Source organism: Humulus lupulus, chromosome 7 (assembly GCF_963169125.1).
Source record: "Humulus lupulus chromosome 7, drHumLupu1.1, whole genome shotgun sequence".
NCBI classification, from domain to species: domain Eukaryota; kingdom Viridiplantae; phylum Streptophyta; class Magnoliopsida; order Rosales; family Cannabaceae; genus Humulus; species Humulus lupulus.
Window position 1 is genome coordinate 206,403,430 of NC_084799.1, and position 23,873 is coordinate 206,427,302.

Consider the following 23,873-nt stretch of genomic DNA (forward strand, 5'->3'; position numbering starts at 1 on the left):
AGCCGCAAATATTTATTCTTTAAGACTGTTGAGGAAGTATGGGACCCTGCTCGAAATATGTACTCTAACCTTGGTAACGCTTCTCAAATTTTTGAGATCTGCACCAAACTCAAAGAGATTGAGCAAAGTAATCAAATTGTTACCCAATATTTTTTGGATTTACAATACTTATGGCATGAACTTGATCTATATCCGGATACCACACCACTATGTGCCAACTGCACCACAATCCAGCAACAACAACTAGAGAAAGAACGCGTCTTTAAGTTGCTTACTGGGTTGAACAACAGTCCAGATGAAGTCAGAGGTCGTCTGGTTGGTCGCTCTCTACTGAAGAAGCATTCTCTGAGGTCAGATGTGAAGAAGAACGCCGTCGTGTCATTCTCACTAACACAAAACTACAATCAATTGAAAGTTTGACATTTGTTTCTAAAATCAGCCCACCACAATCTGGCAAATCCAATCCTGATCCTCGACCTAACCAGAAGGGTGACAGATCTTGGTGTGATCATCGCCAACGTCATAGTCACACCCAGTCTACTTGTTGGGAAATTCACGGAAAACCACCAAACTGGACTCCTCGTCTCCAGAATGACAAAAAGGCTAACCGAGTTCAGAGTGAAACGAAAAATACTGTTGTCTCTTCCTTTAGTAGTGCACAAATTGAACAGTTGTATACTCTCTTGAGTCAATCTTCCATGGCACCAAAATCTGGATCTGAATCTCATAGTGCTTCAGTGGCACATTCTGGTAATTTCTCTTTCGCTACCCAAACTTCGTGGATAATCGATTCTGAAGCAACATATCACATGGCATGTTCATCTCATTTGTTTGATTCTTATTGTCCCTATTTGACAAAGTCTAGTGTTAAGATTGTAGACGGCACTCAATACCCTATTGCATGAATTGGCACCATTAAATTGTCTACTGATTTACTTCTTAAATCAGTACTTTATGTTCCTTCTTTTAAATGCAATTTAAAATATGTTCACAAATTGACTTCCAATAACAATTGCCTTGATAAATTTGTGTCCAATTCTTGCCAATTTCAGGATCTATCATCGGGGAGGATGATTGGTAGTGCTAGGGTGTAACGCCCTGGTTACTCCAAGACCGTTACTGTGAACTTTGAACTGTGCTTAACTCGCTAATCGAGTTCTTTGGTTATAAACGTGCATCTAAGTGTTATTAATAGGTTAAGGTGAAAAACCAATCAAAAGGAAAGGATATATTTTATTTAAAACATAAAACTGTTCATGGGCCCATAAAAACGTTTACAAGTTATTTACAATCCAAAATGGCCATTACAGTTTAAAATTTACAATCCGTCGACCTAAGCGACAAAAATAGGGTATACCCCCTAGTTCCTCCGAGAAACTCCTTTGCCGTGGTGGTCAAGTGGTCGCATATGTACACATCACCACCTAAGCTCTCCATTCAAGGCTGGGTGAGCTTTTCTTTCCCGTTACCTGCACCATATAGCACCCATGAGCCAAAGCCCAGCAAGAAAACTCAATACTGCATGTATATAATATTAAATGATGATCATGATAATCATACAAAGCTTATGGCCCTGAACAGATGAGTGAATATCACTTTGTGGTTACGTTAACCGTGAAGGAGCGTATAGCTCTAATCAGATGAGTGATTTAACACTTGAGGTTCTTTTAACCATAATGAGTGACTAATGAGCAAGTCACTATGGGGCTCAGCACCCACAGCCATGTGACAATCTAGTCACCTGGACCTTCTAGCCCTGGCACCAATCAAATGAGTGATTGTTGGTTAAGTCACTTCGGGCTCAGCACCCATAGCCATGTGACGAAACAGTCACCTGGGCCCTCTGGCCCTAGCTCTAAGTAACTAGCCATAGGCTAGACAAGCGCTTTTAGTTTTCATCGACCTTGAGGTCGGTCCAGCATTAATGTTCATTTGAGTCATTCAATGCATATGTCGATTAGATCTAATCTTTGTCAGCTTATGTTAAACACACTAAGACCATTCTTGACTTGTTAGTCAATACCAGGTGACCAGTGCTTAGTACTACCTCCGAACTTGACTAATGAGTCACAACTTCACAGTTAATACTGACACTATTGCCAATTCTGACTAGTTAGTCAGTGCCATGCACAAATGAGCAAGATTTGCTAAGCATTTGATATGCAATCAATGTCCACATTTAAACACTGAACATGCCTTATGAATAACCATGTATGTCACATATGGGGTGCAGTTTTCTTACCTCTGGTTCGAGCGAGAAATAGTAAAAGAACGACCATTGAGAACGATCGACCTTTTGATTCCTTAGAGATTACCTAGTCATAACCAATTATAACCTCCATTAATGAAAATCAACAATGAAAGGGTCTTGACCTAAACCTCACTCCCGGGACCCCGAATTGTACCCAAACGGTGAGTAGATTCGATCCCGAGCCTTAGGAATTGAAACCCCGAGCCAAAAACCCTTACAAATGCCCAAAACATGAATATGATGGAACAGGGTAGCGCTGTAGCGCTACCCCCCTAGCGCCCCAGTGCCCAAGATAGACCAGAATCCTCCCTGAGTAGCATTGTAGTGCCCACTTATGGGTGTTGTAGCGCTACACCCAGCCAGAATGGCCCTAAAACTTTCCCCCTTCGACTCCACCATTTCCAACCTGAACCAAAAGCTTCCAAACCTCATTTTAAGTCCCAAATGAACCCAAAATCCATCTACATATGTCATAAGCATCATAACCCAAGTAACCCTAGCCAAAAACTCCCATCAATTCCCTTTAACCAATCTAGAAAACCAAGCTGAAAACCAAACCAAAAACATAGCAAAGGTAGAGTTTTCATGGCTAGAAACTTACCTCAAGCTCAGTTTAGGATCCTTTTCAATGGTGGAACACAATCTTAAGCTCTCAAGATCCACTTCCCTAGCTTGAATCCTCAAGAACAACTCAAAAATCCAAAAGAAAAAGGAGAAGAAAAGAGGTACGAGAGATATGTTTTCTATGCTCTGTTTTGGCCAACTTCTACAGCCTTCAGTGGATTATATCAATCTTAAGGTGGAAATACCTTTTTGCCCCTAGGTCAAATAAAGTTTTCTAAAGGCTCCCAAGGTAAAACTGTCATTTCCCGCCTATTTCGTTAATCAAAATTAACACCCTCCAATTCTCGTTGTTCCCAAAATTCTCAAATACCAATAATTCATATCCTGTTACCCTTTAATTATCGGCAACATTCTAATCACCAAATTACCCCGAGACTCACCCCGAGCCCCGAACTTAATCCCGTTATGACCAAACCGCTAATTTGCACTCAAGGATCGTCTCATGTTGAATGGCTCGAACAAATCCACATTATAATGTGGCATCATCAATAGCTCACCAACATGCATGAAAATACACAAATACGCCCTCAACGGGCCAAATTACCAAAATGCCCCTATGATGAAATGGGGACCCATATGCATCATTTAACATCATATTATAATATAATTCACATAAACATGCATATAATAATTTAATGGCATAATAAATCAATTATGGCCCTCCCGGCCTACAAATCCAACCATTAAACTGCATTAGGGATTTTGGGGTATTACATAGGATTCATGACAGACTTTATTTCTTTGGCAGACAACATCGAATCAACAAAGTTCCAAGTTCATTTTCTACTTCTGTTTCTGTAACGCCCTACTTCCTCAGAGCCGTTACCAAGTGAGTTTTAAGACAAAACAATGTGCAGTGAACTCGCTAACCGAGGATTTTAAAACAAAAGTGTAACTAAGCAAAAGTTAAGGCTGTAATCTTTAAAAATGCGTGGTTTCATTGAAAACTTCTAGTATTTAACATTTGGGATCCCAAAATAAGGTTTGAAAACTATTTACAACTTAAAATAAGATTACAGTTGGTTCGTTATTAAAATCACAGGTTATTACAGCCATTTCTCGAAAATACCCCCAACCAAAGCAGTCGGGCAGGCCAAACATGTACGCGTCGCTTCATGCTCTCCGTACTCATGGTTGGTTGACTAAATCTTTGCCCTTACCTGCAACACAGAGCACCCGTGAGCCGAAGCCCAGCAAGAAAACTCATGTTGTTCATAACATATGCAAATTATACAGTTAATCATATCAGATAGTCCACAGATAAACGGGTCAACCAATAGACTTAAGCGACCCGGCCATGCCGCCCCAGAAGCCTTACCAAAGCCTGGGGTCTCGGTCCTTACCGTAAGGATATCACATGTATCCATGGGGTCCCACCCTGACTACAAGCACTTCACGTGCTAAGTGGTAATTCCGGCCCCACTGCCGTTCTCGGCTCCATTGCCGTTCTCGGCTCCTCGCCGTTACATTCAACTATAATCACAGATAGTCTAACTCAAATAACATTTGAACATATATCAATTCAATCAAGTCTGCACCCTAACAAGTAATGCAATATAGGGTCGTGCCCTGCAATCACACTATGGGCCCATGCCCTGTCCTATGGGTGCTATAGTTTTCTTACCTGTCAATTGATAGCTTTCAACACTTGACTCCTTGAGCACGATCCCACTCGAGCCTTAGCGCACACCTAAACACAGCCATAGGTCAAAGTCAACACCGAACCCCAAGTCCGAAAACCTAGCCTCGGGACCAATCCCGAGCCCTCCGGGAAGTCCTAGATCCACAAAACAAGATGGTGGAATCGAACCCCGAACCCTAGGTCAAAATCCCTCACAAATAGCCCAAAAACCCCTTTCTGGGCACAGGGTAGCGCTACAGAGCTCAAAAGAGAGCGCTATAGCGCTACAAGCAGAATCAACACCACCCCAGAAACAGGGCCTAGCGCTACAGCGCCCAAAGACTAGCGCTGTAGCGCTAGTTGCAGGCATGCAACTCTCAACTTCTTTTTCTGCGATTTCTTTGAGCCAATCTCAACCCAAACTTCCCCAAATCTTTACCAAACTCAAAATCAAGCTTATAAACACTCTCCACTCATCCAAAGCATCCCCAAATCTCAAAACCCAAGCTCATGCATCCCAAATCTCAAGATTCACCATAGACGAACCCTAAACCCAGAAATTCAGTCAAACAACAAAGTTAAAGGCTTAGAATTCATACCGTTGATGCAATTTCGACCTTGATTCATTTCCTAGACCTCCTTATCTTGCTCTTCCTCAAAGCTTGCCCAAAAATTCCCTAAAGTTCCCATCAACTCAGCTCAAAACACAGCTCAAACCAGCCAAACCCTTAAAACTGAAATTTCTAAAAAACTTACCTCAAAAGTTGATGTGCTCTTGCTAATCCTTGCCAAATCTTCAAGTATAACCTTAAGATCCTTGATGCTCAGCCTATCCTAGCTCTCCACTGAGCTTTGCTCCAAGAAAAATGGAGAGAAATGGTGCAAGAATGCACAAACCGATCCTTTTAGAAAAACCCACTGTTTTCTCTCTTTTCTTTTCTTCCTTTTTCTTTCTTTCTTTTCCTTCAGATTTCTCACACTCTCTAACAATCCCACTCACTAAATAAAGCCTCATTTAATCTATCCTTAAGAAGCCAATTGACCAAAATGCCCTCCCTATTAATTTCTAATCCCTTTTGTCCACGTAGGGCAATTTTAGTCATTTTACCCAATTCCCACTAATCCTCAAGTGTCTCTAATATTTTCCCGCTTGCTCCCCAATACCTGAAAAGTCACCAAATAATATTCCTCGATATCAAAATTAACCTCAATATATTCTCTAAATCCCTGCTTATACCCCCAGGCTTAACCCAAGCCGGGTATAAATTTCCTCCTTGACTTTCCGCTAATCCGCTCTCTAGGATCGTCTCGAGTCACAAGTCACAGATACATCCACATACCAATGTGGTCTCAACAATCATCACATATCAATACAGATATGCCCAAAATGGCCAAAATTACAATTATGCCCTTCTAACACAATCAGGGCCTACATGCATACTAATACACATAGTCATGCATCTCAAATAGTCAAATAATCATATAACATGCTTTAAATCATAACCATGCATTTAACTCATTAAAATCAAACATAAATTCCATTATGCCCTCCAGGCACACTACCCAAGGCCCTTAAGCCTTAATAACGATTTTGGGTCGTTACAGTTTCAAACTCTGTTTCTAATTCCAATTTTAACACCATTATGTTATGTCATTGTCGACTTGGGCATCATTGTTTTTTATATTTAAAACATTTGTTTCCATCTTTATTTATCAATAAAAAGATTTCTGAATTTCAATGTGATATCTGTCAATTTGCCAAACATACACATGTTTCATTTCCTCCAGGGATGTATATGTTATATTATTTTATAATATAATGTTTTAGATTAAATAAATGTGACAAAGAGTGTCACATATTGTAATATATAATAAAGAGTTACAATATTTAGATATATGAGAAATATCCAAATATGCAACATATTTTGTATTACAAATTCAGCTACAAATTTGTAACTTCCAAATATTGCCCTTTATTGTGTAAATTTGTTGTTACACAATGGTGTTGCCGAAAGGAAAAATAGAACTTATCTAGAGATGATAAATTCTATGTTGGTGTATTCTAAGTTGAACTTCAACTAATGGGGTGAAGCGTTATTAACCGCTTATCACATTCTTAATCGAATACCAATAAAGAAAAACGAGATATCTCCATATGAGTTATGGAAAGGAAGAAAACCCAACATAGGGTACTTCAAAGTGTGGGGGTGTCTTGCATATTGCAAGAAAAACGAGCCTAATAGAACAAAGTTAGGTTCAAGAGCCATAAAGTGTGCTTTTGTTGGTTATGCCAACAATAGTAAAGCTTATAGGCTATTAGACTTAGAGTTTAATATTGTGATTGAATCCAGAGAACATGTTATGTGACAACAAGTCTCAAGCTTATATGCCAACATTTTTTTGAGAACATGTTATGTGACAACAAGTCTCAAGCTTCAACATCTTTAAAGGATAATTTGTTATATGAGAACAATTCTCAAGCTTCTACATCCAAAGTTGATTCTTAAGAGGAGAATTCTCAAAAGAATGTAAAGCAACCCCTTGAACTTAGAAGAAGTCAAAGGCTAAAAAAGGAAAGTCTAGTAGTGAATGAGATAGATTCTCAACGAATTTCATTCTACATGGTAGAAGGAAATAGAGAGGAAGTCATTAGGAAAATTTCTATTGTACTTCTCGTTGAAGATAATCCTAAGACTTATAGAGAAGCTATGCAATCGAGAGATAGTGCATTTTGGAAAGAAGCCACCAATGATGAGATGGATTCCATTCTTTCCAACAACACTTGGGAATTGGTAGATCTCCCACCGGGGTCTAAGCCAATTGGGTGTAAGTGGGTATTTAGGAGAAAATACCACACTGACGGCACTATCCAATCCTTTAAAGCTAGATTAATAGCTAAATGGTTTAGGCAAAAAGAAGGTATCGATTATGTAGAGTCCAAGAACTTTACTTAGCTAAGATAGATAATAGTATGATAGTATTTATAGCATTATCTTTGTTACTATGGATTTTTGGTTCAGACCGGGAATTATTTGGACACTCATAGTAGTACTTATAGATTTTCTAAGTTTAATCTATAGTTTAAGAATATTAAGTATAACCTAAGGTTTGATTAAAGTGACTGATATTAAGGATGATATTTATTATATTATAAGGTTTAGACATCAACCAATAGGATTTTAAACACATGTTATGAATGGTGATTAAGGATTAAGTATTTTTGGGGATTAAATCTAATAAGGAGTAAAGTTTGAATGTTATAGGGTCAGTCAGCAGCTTTGAGTACGTTGAGGGCTTAGTCAAGGCTGTTTACTCCATTCAAACTTAGCTAAAAATGTGTAATTTCGTGTTTAAATATTCAGCGTGTGCCGATATATCGCAGCTATAGGGGGCGATATATCGCAGCACGTAGATACGGAAAACACGAAACGATGCACGGTCGCCTCGGGCATACTGGCCCAGGCGATATATCTCCTACAGGGGGCGATATATCGCCTCCTTCAGCATAAATTCAAACTCTTTTGAATTCATTTCCTTTCAGCCATTCAAACTCCTTCAACAGTCCAGCATCTTTTGAACGAGTCTTCAGCCTCTGCTGAACGATTATTCAAATGATTTTCACCTAAAAAGCCATTATTTTTATTCAAGTAAAATCAAGATCTTTTCATCTCCAAACTCTATAAATAGGACCTAGTACCCAGCCATTATTCACCTTTTGCTCTAAGTTCAGAAGCTGCTAGTGTTAAGTGAGTGTGAGAGTGTAAACACCTGGTTTGGGAAAATCATAAGCTTAAACATCATAAGCTTATCAAACACTTTGGGAAGTGAGGTTCTATAATATTTCGGTTGAGGTGTAGATTGGTCTTTCAAGTCTTTGAGGTAACCAAAACTCTAGTTCATTTCTGTATTATGTTATTTTCTTTCTCATAGTCTTCTACTCAATCTCTAACCTTAATCTTCATTTTGGTTAGGGAATCTAAGTTCTTGAGCACATAAGTTCGGTAAGCATGTTTCTCAAATGGTTTAGTCTTTCCATCTCTTTCATTTCATCTCCTTTCTTTAGACTCACTCTTTCTTATGGTTTTAGGAGTGTTCCAAAAAGTCCCAACTCAGTCCATTATATCCCGGTAACTTTGGTAAGGAAAATAGGCTAGAATCAATATGTTATGTGCTTATGTTATCTATATGTTTTATGTTATTAATGTGTTATGATATGTATGTATGTTTGTAGGCTTGGGCATATGACCCATATGGCTAACAAGACCCCAAATGGATTATGGACATATGACCTACTTAGCTAGTAGGACCCCATTAATCCCATGGGCATATGCTTGTTTAGTCTATGGGACCCCAAGTAATAATGGCCATTATAATAAGTGTATGTTATATGTATTATGTTAAGTCTTTATGTTTCTTATGAAATTATGTATATGATTAAGTGTTAGATTTTTCCTTGCTGGGCATTAGGCTCATTCCTTTCTGTTTATGTGCAGGAAATAAGCTTTAGAGGTGGAAAGATTCGTGACGCTTAGAGGATGTGTATCGATGGTGAATGGAGTCAAGGGGCCGAGCGTTATTCGATTCGAGGATGTAGTCTTGTTTATGTTTTTATGGTTTTAAATGTATTTTCCGCATTTTCTATGTAACTCTTTTTAGTTTTTAAGTTATTTTTGTTTTAAAGACAATGGGTACCCATATCCTACTTATTTTATGAAAGTAAACTTTGTTTCTACAAGTTTCTGATAAATTATGGCATTTTCGCAAAAATGTAAGTTTTATGTATAGTTTCGTTAATGGTCCAAAAAGTCTAGAGTAGTGGGTCATTACAGATTATTTCGATACCTACGCGTCTGTTGCAAGAACAACTTCTATAAGAATTTTGTTTGTTTTAGCTTTTATACACAACTTGTATGTTCATCAAATGGATGTCAAAATGACATTCCTTATTGGTGACCTCAATGAGGAGGTCTATATGGAACAACCCAAAGGGTTTGTTCTACCAAAATATGAACATAAAGTATGTATACTTGTAAATCCTTATATGGATTGAAACAAGCCCCTAAACAATGGCATGAGAAATTTGATCAAGTCATAATGTCTAATGGGTTTGGACATAACAATAGAGACAAGTGTTTGTATTCCAAAACTTGTAAGGGATAAGTGATCATTGTTTGCTTATATGTGGATGGCATGCTTATTCTAAGTGATAGCATGAAAGGGATAGAAGAAACGAAGAAGTTTCTATCATCAACCTTCAAGATGAAAGATTTTGGAGAAGTTGACACCATACTTGGTATCAAAGCAAAGAAACATAGTGGGGGTTTTGCGTTAGGGCAAGCCCACTATGTTGAGAAAGTATTGAACAAATTTAACCATCTCAAGGTTAAAGATGCCAATACTCCATTCGATCATAGTGTAAAACTAGAGAAGAATGAAGGAAGAGTGGTGGCTCAATTGGAGTACGCAAGTGCTATAGGGAGTCTGATGTACGCTGCCCAATGTACTAGACCTGATATAGCATTTGCGGTAAGTAAACTAAGTAGGTTTACAAGTAATCCAAGTGTTGATCACTGGAAGGCGATTGGAAGAGTTCTAGGTTATCTCAAGAAAACCAAATGACTAAGCCTTCATTACTCTAAATTTCCTTCAATCTTAGAAGGATATACAAATGCAAGTTGGATATCCAATATTAGGGACAACTTGTCCACAATTGGTTAGGTATTTACACTTGGTGGTGGTGCAATTTCTTGGGGTTCTAAGAAACAAACCTGTATATCTCATTCTACTATAGAAGTAGAGTTTATAGCTCTAGCTGCTACCAGCAAAGAGGCCGAATGGTTAAGGGATCTATTGATAGAGATACCCCTAATCAAAGAGAATGTATCCACTATATCGATACATTGTGATAGCCAAGCGACATTGGCTAGAGCATACAGCGGAGTGTATAATGGGAAGTCTAGACACGTTAGTCTAAGGCATGGATATGTAAGAGAATTGATTCAAAGAGAAATCATCTCAATTTCCTATGTGAGAACAAGTGAAAATCGGGCGAATCATTTCACTAAGCCACTAACGAGGGATTTAGTGGCTACATCATCTCGAGGGATGGGACTTAAACTCCCTAAAGAGATTCACGATTGATGGTAACCTATCTTAACACTAGTTATTTAACTAGTGTTAGGTTCAATAGGTAACAACAAGTCAATCAAGTGAATATTAGTTGTACTCAAAACAAGTCACATCTGAGATGTTGAGTTCTTGTGAGTTACCAAGTTGAGGGTTAAAACTGAAAGGTATTTTAATAGAATTCAGTCTTGTGAAAACAAGTATTTTCAGTAACAAAGCATTGTAAGAATTCTACCTATATGGACCTAGGGGTGGTGCTGCCTCTCATGAGAATTGGGAGTATTCTCAAGAACATCCATGGAAAGTGCACATGACCATTAACGATGCAAAGCGAGACATAGAGGTCTCAAGTGAACATCGCAAAGGTGTGTATGTTATCACCGATTTGTTATCATGAAAAGATGGTTCAATGTCTAGTGCAACCAAATTTTCAACAAATTTTGTGATAATTACACTATAGTAAAGTTCAAGTTGAAAAATAATTTACTTTATGCACCAATGCAATGACTCTTATAAAAGAGAGTTCTTATTTAATCAAGTGGGGGATATGTTATATTTTAAAATATAATGATTGATTAAATAAGTGTTACAATCGATAACTATTTAATCTAGGGGGAGTGTTATATTATTTTATAATATAATATTTTAGATTAAATAAATGTGACAAAGAGTGTACATATTGTAACATATAATAGAGAGTTACAATATTTAGATATATGTGAAATATCCAAATATGTTACATTTTTGGTGTTACAAATTCAATCAAAAATTTGTAACTTCCAAATATTGCCCTTTATTGTGTAAATTTGTTGTTACACAATATTGAGATGAATTTCTTAAAGTCATATGTGAAATGGCTGTTATATATATGATTTTAACCCTAATAATGTGTTTTGGAGGTTACAAAATCAATTGGGAGGGTGTTGGAACCGTTTGGAAAAAACAACACAATTTAGTGTGCTGAAAATGGTCAGTGGTCGCGGCCACAGAATGTTGGTGGCCGCAGCCTGGGGGACAGAGAGCAGTGGCTGTGACCACTGATGTCCCTGGTCGCGGCCACAGGTGCAAAACTGACCAAATTTTCAGTTTTTTCCAATTTTTTTGAACGGCTCCAAAAACCCAAATAACTCCCAAATCTCACTTTTAATTCCATAAACATCCAATTAATCATTGGTAACAGCCATAGCGGTTGGTGGAATTTGAAATTCAAAGAGTGTCTCTAAACTCTATAAATAGGAGCCTATTGCTCACTTGAAAGACACAACTTTTCTATCCATTAGAGCATTTGGCTAGAAAACACCTAGAGGCTTGATTATTCTAGAAAGCATTTCCAAAATCTGTGAGAGATCCCTTAGTGCTTAAGTTAGGGGGAAATAAGCTTTTGGACAAAGGTCTAAAAATTGTTCAAGTTGGTGATTCCCAACACTCTCACTCACAACACTCTTCACTTTGGTTGTGTGAGTGAGAGTTTTTGTTTATTGTTCTTATTCTTATTATTTTATTCTATTGCTTTTCTTTTCTTTCATCATTCTCTATTTACTCCTTTATTTCTATCTTTTGTTTTAGAGTTCTAATCTCATCTACATCTTTCATTTTACTACCTCAAGTTTATTTGTATCTTTTTGTCAAAGAGTTGTATTTTCTATTTCTATCATCTTCTTCTTTCTCTATATTTACTTATATTTTTGCATAGAGTTGTAACACTTTATTTAATCAATCATTGTCTATTGTATTTTTGCATAGAGTTGTAATTTTCTTACCAATTTCCATTGAGGCAAATACATTTTTTTCCTAACAGTATACACCTTTTAGTCTTTTCTCTCCTATTCATAGTGATATTTGGGGACTGTAATGCCCCAGATTCCCTATTATGGTTAATGGCTGGATTAGTAGGCCGGGAGGGTCATAACTGTTTAATTATGCCATTAAATGTGTTTATGCATGTTTATGGGAATTATATTATAATATGATGTTAAATGCATGCATGTGAGTCCACATTTATTTACAGGGGTATTTTGGTAATTTGGCACGTTGAGGGTATAATTGTATATTTGTATGTGTGTTAATGATATATTGTGAGACCACATTATAATGTGGATTGGTTCGAGTATTTTGACATGAGACGATCTTTAAACATGATTTATCGGTTTCGTCATAACAGGTTTGAGCTCGGGGCTCGGGGCGAGTCTCGGGGTGTTATTAATGATTATGGCGTTACCGGGGATTTTAGGGTAACGGGATATGAATTATTGGTGTTTGAGGATTTTGAGATTAGCAGGAATTGGGAAGCGTTAATTATAATTAACGGGTTAAGCTAAAAGTACCAATTTTGCCCTTGTGATGGTTTTAAAGGCTTAGGATGACACAAGGGTATTTTGGTCTTTTTGGGAGGATATATGTGACTTAAGTGGATTAGAAGGCTGTAGAATAAACAGAGTAAAAACAGGGGTTTGCCTCCTTCATTCCCATACCTTCTTCTTGCATCATCTTCTTCACTCCTCCTTTGATGGTTTTGTGTACTTGGTGGTAATTCAAGCTAGAGGAACTTAAGGCTGGGTTGGAGCACTTGTGTTAGCCTGTGTGGGAGATTTAAAGCTAGTCTCAAGGTGAGTTTTGGCCATTAGTTACAGCTGGTGCTCTGTTTTGCTTATTGCTTTCAATTCATGTTTTTGGTGTGGGAAATGAGATTCAAAGGGGGTTTTAGTGTTAATTTGGTTGGGGTTTGATGTGAGTGAGCTAAGGGTGTTATTTGGGGGTTTAATTACATGTTTGGAGGAGGTTCCATGATGGTTTGAGAGACTGGTTTGATAGAAAAACGCATAGGGAGAAAACTGGTTCGTTGAGGGCGTTCTAGCTGGTCTGGGCTAGGCGCCGCGGCGCAGCAGGGGTGCGCCGCGGCCCTTGGTGTCTGTCAGGAGGGAGTCCTTCTGTCTGAAGGGCGCGCCGCGGCGCATCAGGGGAGGGTCGCGGCCCTTAGGGCCAATTTTGCTAAAATGTGGTTTTTAGCTCGGGGATTCAAACCAGAGGCCCCGGGGTTGGATCTAGTACCCGGTTGGGTAGTGTTTGAGGTCTCGGGGGCTGGGTTTTGGTCTGGGAACCCTCGGTTATCATTTTTATTGATAAATTCTATAATTTGGTTATGACCAGGTGACCGTCAAGGATTTTAAAGGTTGATCGTTCTCAGGGGTCGTTCATATTATAATCCTCACTCGAACCAGAGGTAAGAAAACAATGTATGAATACAGTTGCACCCTGTATAGGTATATGACATGCATGGTTTGATATTGAGGCATGTTGGTTGATTTATGTGGACATGGATTGCATGTTAAATGCTAGTGAATGCTGATTACCTGCTTGAGACACTGACTAGTCAGGGACCGACTCTAAAGTCGATGATCACGCATTGAATGGCCCTATGGCATTAATGCGGGACCGACCCTAAGGTCGAAGAACTTATAAGCGCTTGCCTGGTCTACGACCAGATGACTATAGCCAAGGTATATGACCCCGGTGACCGTTTTTCACGTGGCTAAGGGACGTTGTCCATAGTTTCGACTCTAGAGTCGTGAGGAAGGTTATGTTGGTGACCAATCACCATGCACCTGTCCTGAACAAGCTTATGAAAGAATCACCTATTAGTTAAGCCCTGGTGACCCTATCGTCACATGGCTAGAGGGAGCGATGCTCATTACTGTGACTTTTGGCTATTGTCACCTATTTGTTGGACTCATAGTCCTGAATGGTTATTATGATCGTTGTTGATATTATATCATGCTTTATTGTGTTTTCTTGCTGGGCCTTGGCTCATGGGTGCTATGTGGTGCAGGTAAAGGAAAGGAAAAGCTTGGCCAACCTTGAGTGGAGAGCTTGGGCGATGTAATGTACATACAGGGCCGCTTGACCACCACAGTCAAGGAGTTCTCAGAGGGACTAGGGGTTTACCCTATTTTTGCCGCTTAGGCCGGCGGGGATTGTAAATTTAGAACTGTAGCAACTCTTTTGTATTACAAACATCTTGTAAATATTTTAAAAGGCTCATGAGCAGTTTATTTACTTAATGAAATGTACCCTTTCCTTTTTATTAGTTTTTCAACTTAACCTGTTAATGGTACCTAGATCACGTTTTTAACCAAAGGACTCGGGTAGCGAGTCAAATTTCTGGTTCACTGTTCACCGTAACTGTTCTGGGGTAACCAGGGCGTTACAGGGACTCTCCAAGGTCTCTACTTCTCATGGTAAGTGTTGGTTTATTACGTTTATTGATGATCACACGTGTATTTCATGGGTTTATCTGCTTAAAAATAAGTCTGATACATGTCAGGTTTTTCAAAACTTTCATCATATGATCCAAACACAATTTAAAACCTCTATCAGAATACTTCGCACTGACAATGGTACTGAATATTTCAATACCACTCTTGGTCCCTACCTTCTCCAAAATGGGATTGTTCATCAAAGTTCGTGTGTCGATACTCCGCAACAGAATGTGGTTTCTGAACGGAAAAAATCGCCACCTCTTAGAAGTAGCTCGTGCTCTCATGTTCACTATGCATGTTCCAAAATATCTTTGGGGCAATGTTGTTCTCACTGCTACTTACCTCATTAACTGCCTTCCAAGTCGACCCCTTCAATTCAAGACACCATATTTCGTCCTTCAATCACTCTATCCTCACACTTCTTCAAATTTTGTGCCAGTCAAAGTCTTTGGCTGCACTACCTTTGTTCACGTTCACTCTCACAATCGTAGTAAACTTGATCCTAGAGCAATAAAAATAGTATTCTTGGTTTACTCTCCTAGCCAGAAAAGATTATCGTTGCTATTGTCCACTCGCAAAAAAATCATACATATCAACTGAAGTAATTTTTTTTTTAATTTCCATATTTCACCCTTACCTTGCTTCAGAGGGAGGATAGTCATCACAAGCAAGAATCTCAATGGTCGTGGGGTTTAGAATTACCTCTAGAAACTTCTTCTTCTTCTTCTTCTCAGAACATCTTAGAAACAGAAAGACCTCCTCAAGACTTACAAAAATAAATTCGGGTGTATTCTAGAAGAAATAAACAAGTCACAAATCCTCATCACAGTCAAGAGCCCGATCTGGTGATATAACCACTTCCCGAAAATGATTCAGGTACTCCTCCCTCAAACCCAATAACCTAAGCCCACTCAAATGTAACCCTAATCTCCTCAATATCAGACTTTAGGACTTCTATAGAAGAGTAACAAACATGCTGATAACAATCCCCACTGCTCCCAAATGTGTATTGGCAGATATAAAAACGATCATCATCTTCCATTCCTCGTCTCAAGAAAATGACGTCGGAATCTTCAGGATGGAGTGCAAAGGGATGGAGTGACACTTTTTCAACTAGTTCCCATTTTAGTACATGGTTATGAACCAAAACCCATGTTGAAGAAGAAGACTGATCCCATACTTTGATAACATAGTGGCCACCAACCTCCACGTCATTAAATAAATGCACCGCATGCAGTTGACCCTAAACCACTCCAAGATGTACACAACAAAATTTATTCCGTTGGAAAGTTGTGTCAAAGTCCACTAGCATTTTAACAGAATAGCATTGATGAGCGACAGGGTCTAATGCCACTATTCCCTTGCAAGTAATCACCTTATATAGCCAGTAGATCATTCCCTTGCAACTAATGGGTATCCGACCCCATTTAAGTAAATTGACCTTACACTCTATTTTCAAAGAACAACTCCATTCTTTAGTCTCAGAAGAAAATAATGATGCACGAATCCCCGGATCAGAATATCCACCACCATCTGAAATGAGTAATACCACCTTGTAATTACATTCAATATTGGTTGATGAGGATGAAGAACATGATTCATTACATACCAAAAATCCACATCTATATGAAACGTGTCATGCCACGACCCCAAAATACTTGTACAAAGTGTTACATTGAGGGAGTTCAAAGACTTGTTTCATTACTAGATTAATTATAGAGAAGCAGAATTGCTTTTTATTTGTATGCACTAGTAACAGGTCGTCATAGGAAGCCACCATTTGTGCGTCTAGAAAATAAAATGACTTAAAAAACTTCCATCGCCATAAAAATTACAAGACAAATATGGGAATAGAATCTCTGATGTATCGGACAAGATGTTCAGATTTGGATTACGTCTACAGGGCACGTTGGCTGGAAAACAAAAGAAACGGTTATGAGGTCTTACCAACAGAACATGGGAAGTAGAAGAAGGACCCAAAACGAGTAGTCATTTTTTTCTTTGATGCTTAATAAACTTCTTCACAAATTTCGAATTCCCAGACAACAACAGAGACCACCATGTTTGGAACACACTACTCGCTCTGATAACTGTTTTGAAATCAGGAAGTCTGATCAGTATTTTGGACAGAAGATAAGGGTTGTCCATCACAGTGCTAATCAATTGGGATTCCAATCTCTTCTTATTCTTCATATCCTTCTTGCGCTTATACAATCCGAGTACCTTTAGTCTTTTCTTCGTCGTGAATAATCCATAACCCCACCTTTTCCAATAACTTCCCATGATTGAAACGAAAGCCTAGCATATGTATATAGAAGTGATAAGACATAAATCTCAAAAAAAAAAAAAAAGAATCATCATCTTGAATATTTATTCATATAAATATTCATACCTCAAAGACACCAAGGGAAACGATCTGAAAGCCACCACTATCCGAAAATCCTCCAAAACCATAGAAACACTACTCACGGTATCACTAACAACAACATTTTGGGTTTTATAAATGAAAAGGAAATAAGATTAACATACAGAGACCAATGGAGACAACGGTTCAGAGATTTGATGATGGAAACTCGTGGATGGAGGCGGAGGAGCCGGCGTCGGCTCAGAGAAGGTTCGATCGAGGCAAAGGTTTGAGGGTCTGCTCTGCCTCTACAAGGAGCGAATTCAAGTGGCTCTACCAAGGAATATGAAGGATCTAAGTAAGATTGGGTTTTATACCTTTTTCTCAATTCTCAATATTTAAAAAGATAGGACAATTCTTGACGCTAGCAGAGCACCCCTACTGTCGTTTTCATACGTGGCTGTCGTTTTACATGTAATACATTCATGGCTTGGCTGATGTCCAATTGTATGTTTTATTTGCAAATAATATATTTAAGCGAAGAGCATGCAATAGTAGTGTCAAACTCCACCAACAGGGTAAGCAAAGAGCACGAAATAGTAGTAGGATCGAATGCGACTATCTCGTGATAAGATAATATCCCAAATGACGTATCGGATAAGATGTTCTTATTTGGATTACGTCCATAGGGAAAGTTGGCTGGAAAACTAAAGAAACGGCTGTGAGGTCTTACCAACAGAACATGAGAAGTAGAAGAAGGACCCAAAATGAGTAGTCATTTCTTTCTTTGACTCTTAATAAAATTCTTCTCAAATTTCAAATTCCCAGACAACAACAGAGACCGCCATGTTCGGCACACACTACTCGCTCCGATAACTGTTTTGAAATCAGGAAGTCTGATCAGTATTTTGGACAGAAGATATGGGTTGTCCATCACAGAGCTGATCAATTGGGATTCCAATCTCTTCCTATTCTTCATAATCTTCTTGCACTTATACAATCCGAGTACCTTTGGTCTTTTCTTCGTCGTGAATAATTTATACCCCCTCCTGTTCCAATAACGTCCCATGTTTGAAACGAAAGCCTAGCACAGGTATATACAAGTGATAAGACATAAATCTTCAAAAAAAAAAAAAAAGAATCATCTTCTTGAATATTTATTCATATAAATATACATACTTCAAAGACACCGAGAGAAACGATCTGAAAGCCACCACCGATCCGAAAATCCTCCAAAACCCTAGAAACACTACTCACGGCATTACTAACAACAACATATTGGGTTTTATAGATGAAAAGGAAATAAGATTAACATACAGAGACAAATGGAGACAACAGTTCAGAGATTTGATGAAGGAAACTCGTGGATGGAGGCGGAGGCGGAGGAGCCAGCGTCGGCTCAGAGAAGGTTTGAGGGTCTGCTCTGCCTCTGCAAGGAGGGAAGTCAGGTGGCTCTACCAAGGAATATGAAGGAGCGAAGTCAGATTGGGTTTTATACCTTCTTCTGAATTCTCCATATTTAAAAAGATAGGACAGTTATTGGCGCTAGCAGAGCACCCCTACTGTCGTTTTCATATGTGGCTGGCGTTTTTCATGTAATACATCCGTGGCTTGGCTCCTGTCCAGTTGCATGTTTTATTTGCAAATAATATATTTCAGCGAAGAGCATGCAATAGTAGTGTCAAACTCCACCAACAGGGTAAGCGAAGAGCACGCAATAGTAGTAGGATCGAATGCGACTATCTCCTGATAAGATAATATCCCGAATGACTGGTATACAACTCCATTACATCCAATAGGTGTATAATATCATTCATCTACCTTGACCGGAAAGTGGAATCTGAAACAGACACTCCATTTTCTCGTCTCTGGAGAGAAGATGGATGCACGAAACTTGTTGCTCGGCATTGGAAGAAGAGCTAAAGTCATTAAGACGACTTAGTATGAAAATGAGAATGATAGTACAAATTCACCCATATATGTAATGCTCGCAGAGTAGCACGTGAGCTCTTCCTTCAAAATTTGGGGACATGGAGGGATTTCAACCACTTGTTTGGTTACGGGGTTAACGATACAGAAACAGTAGCTCGATCCGTGAAGCTCCACTAGTAACACGTCATGATAGGAAGCCAACATATGGGCGTTGGGCCAATCAATTTTTTTTAGAATAGACCCAAAATTAGTAGTCAGCAAATTTGGAAAGAGAATTTGTGATGTAATTGAAGAGATGTTCTTGATTTTTGGTACCGTATAGCAGTGGTTGGGTGGATCGTAACCTGTATATCCGTATCTAGGTCGGATCACAAGTACATGGGGGAAGAGTCAGAAGAATAACCCAAAACGAGTTGTCGTTTGTTGTTGTGATGCTCAATAAACTCCTTCATAAAATTGGATTTGCTTAGAAAGAGAGAGTCATATTTGGCTCACACCTTTTGGACAAGTGACTTTAAAAAACTTCCATCACCATCAAAATTACAAGACAAAGATGGGAACTTAATATTCGACGTATCGGATAAGATGTTCTTATTTGGATTACGTCCATAGGGAAAGTTGGCTGGAAAACTAAAGAAACGGCTGTGAGGTCTTACCAACAGAACATGGGAAGTAGAAGAAGGACCCAAAATGAGTAGTCATTTCTTTCTTTGACTCTTAATAAAATTCTTCTCAAATTTCAAATTCCCAGACAACAACAGAGACCGCCATGTTCGGCACACACTGCTCGCTCCGATAACTGTTTTGAAATCAGGAAGTCTGATCAGTATTTTGGACAGAAGATATGGGTTGTCCATCACAGAGCTGATCAATTGGGATTCCAATCTCTTCCTATTCTTCATAATCTTCTTGCACTTATACAATCCGAGTACCTTTGGTCTTTTCTTCGTCGTGAATAATCCATACCCCCTCCTGTTCCAATAACGTCCCATGTTTGAAACGAAAGCCTAGCACAAGTATATACAAGTGATAAGACATAAATCTTCAAAAAAAAAGAAAAAGAATCATCTTCTTGAATATTTATTCATATAAATATACATACTTCAAAGACACCGAGAGAAACGATCTGAAAGCCACCACCGATCCGAAAATCCTCCAAAACCCTAGAAACACTACTCACGGCATTACTAACAACAACATATTGGGTTTTATAGATGAAAAGGAAATAAGATTAACATACAGAGACAAATGGAGACAACAGTTCAGAGATTTGATGAAGGAAACTCGTGGATGGAGGCGGAGGCGGAGGAGCCAGCGTCGGCTCAGAGAAGGTTTGAGGGTCTGCTCTGCCTCTGCAAGGAGGGAAGTCAGGTGGCTCTACCAAGGAATATGAAGAAGCGAAGTCAGATTGGGTTTTATACCTTCTTCTCAATTCTCCATATTTAAAAAGATAGGACAGTTATTGGCGCTAGCAGAGCACCCCTACTGTCGTTTTCATATGTGGCTGGCGTTTTTCATGTAATACATCCGTGGCTTGGCTCCTGTCCAGTTGCATGTTTTATTTGCAAATAATATATTTCAGCGAAGAGCATGCAATAGTAGTGTCAAACTCCACCAACAGGGTAAGCGAAGAGCACGCAATAGTAGTAGGATCGAATGCGACTATCTCTTGATAAGATAATATCCCGAATGACTGGTATACAACTCCATTACATCCAATAGGTGTATAATATCATTCATCTACCTTGACCGGAAAGTGGAATCTGAAACAGACACTCCATTTTCTCGTCTCTGGAGAGAAGATGGATGCACGAAACTTGTTGCTCGGCATTGGAAGAAGAGCTAAAGTCATTAAGACGACTTAGTATGAAAATGAGAATGATAGTACAAATTCACCCATATATGTAATGCTCGCAGAGTAGCACGTGAGCTCTTCCTTCAAAATTTGGGGACATGGAGGGATTTCAACCACTTGTTTGGTTACGGGGTTAACGATACAGAAACAGTAGCTCGATCCGTGAAGCTCCACTAGTAACACGTCATGATAGGAAGCCAACATATGGGCGTTGGGCCAATCAATTTTTTTTAGAATAGACCCAAAATTAGTAGTCAGCAAATTTGGAAAGAGAATTTGTGATGTAATTGAAGAGATGTTCTTGATTTTTGGTACCGTGTAGCAGTGGTTGGGTGGATCGTAACCTGTATATCCGTATCTAGGTCGAATCACAAGTACATGGGGGAAGAGTCAGAAGAGTCATAACCAAAGAGCGTGCACTAATACTTGTGTCGAAAGCAATTACTCCTTGGCGAGATTTTTCTCGAAATTGCCAGTATATGATTCCATTGCATCCAATAGACATGAGATGCCAATTATATAGAGCCGCCAGATACTAACATATTTTGAGACAACAACTTCATTCTCTAGTCTCCGAATTGAAGATGGATGCACGAAAATACGGCCTCTGAACATAAATTTCATAAGGTGTTGTGATTAAGACCACCTTGTATTTGCACTAATTGGAATTGGAATTGGATGATGATGGTGATACAAATCCACATCTATACGTCATGTGACATCTGTACTCCTGGTACATAATTTCAGGACAGATAGGGAGTTTAACAACTTGTTTGGTTACTGGGTTAACAATACAGAAACAGAAAGGCTTTAGTTCCACCAGCAAGAGGTCATCAAATGAATTCAATATCTGGGCATTGGGCCAATCAATGGTAGGTTGGCAGTAGACAAAGTAGGTTGGAGTGTGACCAAAGGTAGCGTAACTTGACTCACCTCTCATCAAAACAACATAGGAAGAAAGAAGAAGAGCCCAAAGCTACTTGTTGTTTCTGGCTGTGATGACTAACCATTTTTTGCATGAAATGTGATTGCCGAGACACAGACCACCATGTTTCGCACACACCACTCAATCTGATTACATTTTTGAAATCAGGGAGTTGGATCAGTATTTCCAGCACAAGATCATCGTTGCTCATCACAAACACGATCGATTCGGATTCGGATACTGCTTCTTCTCCTCCTTCTCCAAAAATTTTCCCTATTCTCTTCTTCTTCTTCTTCTTCAATCCGACCATAAATAATCTTTTCTTCATAGGGATTATTTCATATTGCCTATAATTTTCCATGATTAACACCAAACCCTAGCTCGGCAATAAGAGATTTTTTTTAAATAGGATGGGAAGAAAGAAGTTACTTTTCTAATTCTCAATCAATACATTTTATTTAATTTGAGTAATAAAAATGCAATTTCTCAATACATATTCAAATTCAAATGCTTAATAATAATAACAAACAAAAAAAAACATATTCAAAATCAAATTTAGTTTCCCCTTTGATCACTCTCCTTTTTAATTTCTCATTTCTTTCCTTTTTTTTTTGTCGATAAAATCTCTTTTCAATTTTGACCTTAATTAGTAAGGTTATATATTATTATTAAACTGAATATATGTTTATTTTTTACCATGTATTGTCACCATTCTACTTTTCTTTTTAAAAGTTAGAAAATTTTCATTAATCATAGTTCATTACATAAAGATATTGCTTATAGAACATGATCAACAATAATAGAGATTTACCAAACTGCTTACAATAAAAAAGAAGAAAATCCTAATAAGTCGACAGCTATTAAGCATCAAAAGAGTGTTGTCTTTTCTTATATTTATTAAAAAACTGAATATTAATTAAAGATATTTGGTTCCAAATCATTTAACGTTCCAACATCTAATCACATAAATTGAAATTTGTTGGGCATGTTTGGACTTACGTCTGCCTCTTCTTTTGGGATAAGTGTATATTTTTTTTAGGATCAAGTGTGTTTCAATTTTGTATTCATGGTTAATTGTTTTATTTGTTCTTAAAATATATATATATAATAAATAATTTTTTAAAATATAAAGATTTTATGGTCCAACTTTTGTTTTTATTCATAAATCATAATCTTAAATTCTACAAGTTTGTTGTTGAACTGACTGAGTGTGAGAGAAATTGTGAAAGTGTGAGAGAGAGTATCTCGTGGAGATGAGGGACAAAAGAGAGAAGATTTTTTTAATGTATATTTTTAATAAATAAATAGATTATGAAATTTTAATTTATTTATTGGATTTTAAATGTTTTTTATTTAATTTTTTAATATACAAAATAATTTTATAATTAAAAAATAAAAATAAAAGATCTGAACCTATTAGTACTGCCACTTATGCATTTATATGACATTTAACAACAAACTTAACATCAAGTACTTAAATTATAACTAAATATTGACGAAATTTTATCAAAAAAAAAAAAGTATTTAAGTGCTACAAAATACAAAAAATACAAAAAGTAGATATTTTTGCTGCAAATGCCCATTTTTATTAAATAAAACTCATGTTTATGTATTCACAAAAAAATAGATAAAAAAATCATGCATATCAACACATTGAGTTGCTTTACCTTCATGTGGAGTGGCTTAAATTAAGTGCTTAAGCCAATACTCAAGCCCAACAACAAAGCAACCATTATCAATCTATCAAAATGGTAGAAATACAACATAGACTTAAAAGTCAGTAGTCAGTTAGGCTTCCCTAGGCATCCTTGTTTGGATGCAAAATAATGCATGCTCGAGCAGGCTCGATGCAGAACAAGCAAGCATCGTTTTACAATGAGTAGGCGTTGATTCACATTTGATATGCAAGCTTGCTCTATGCAAAATAATTCATGCTTGG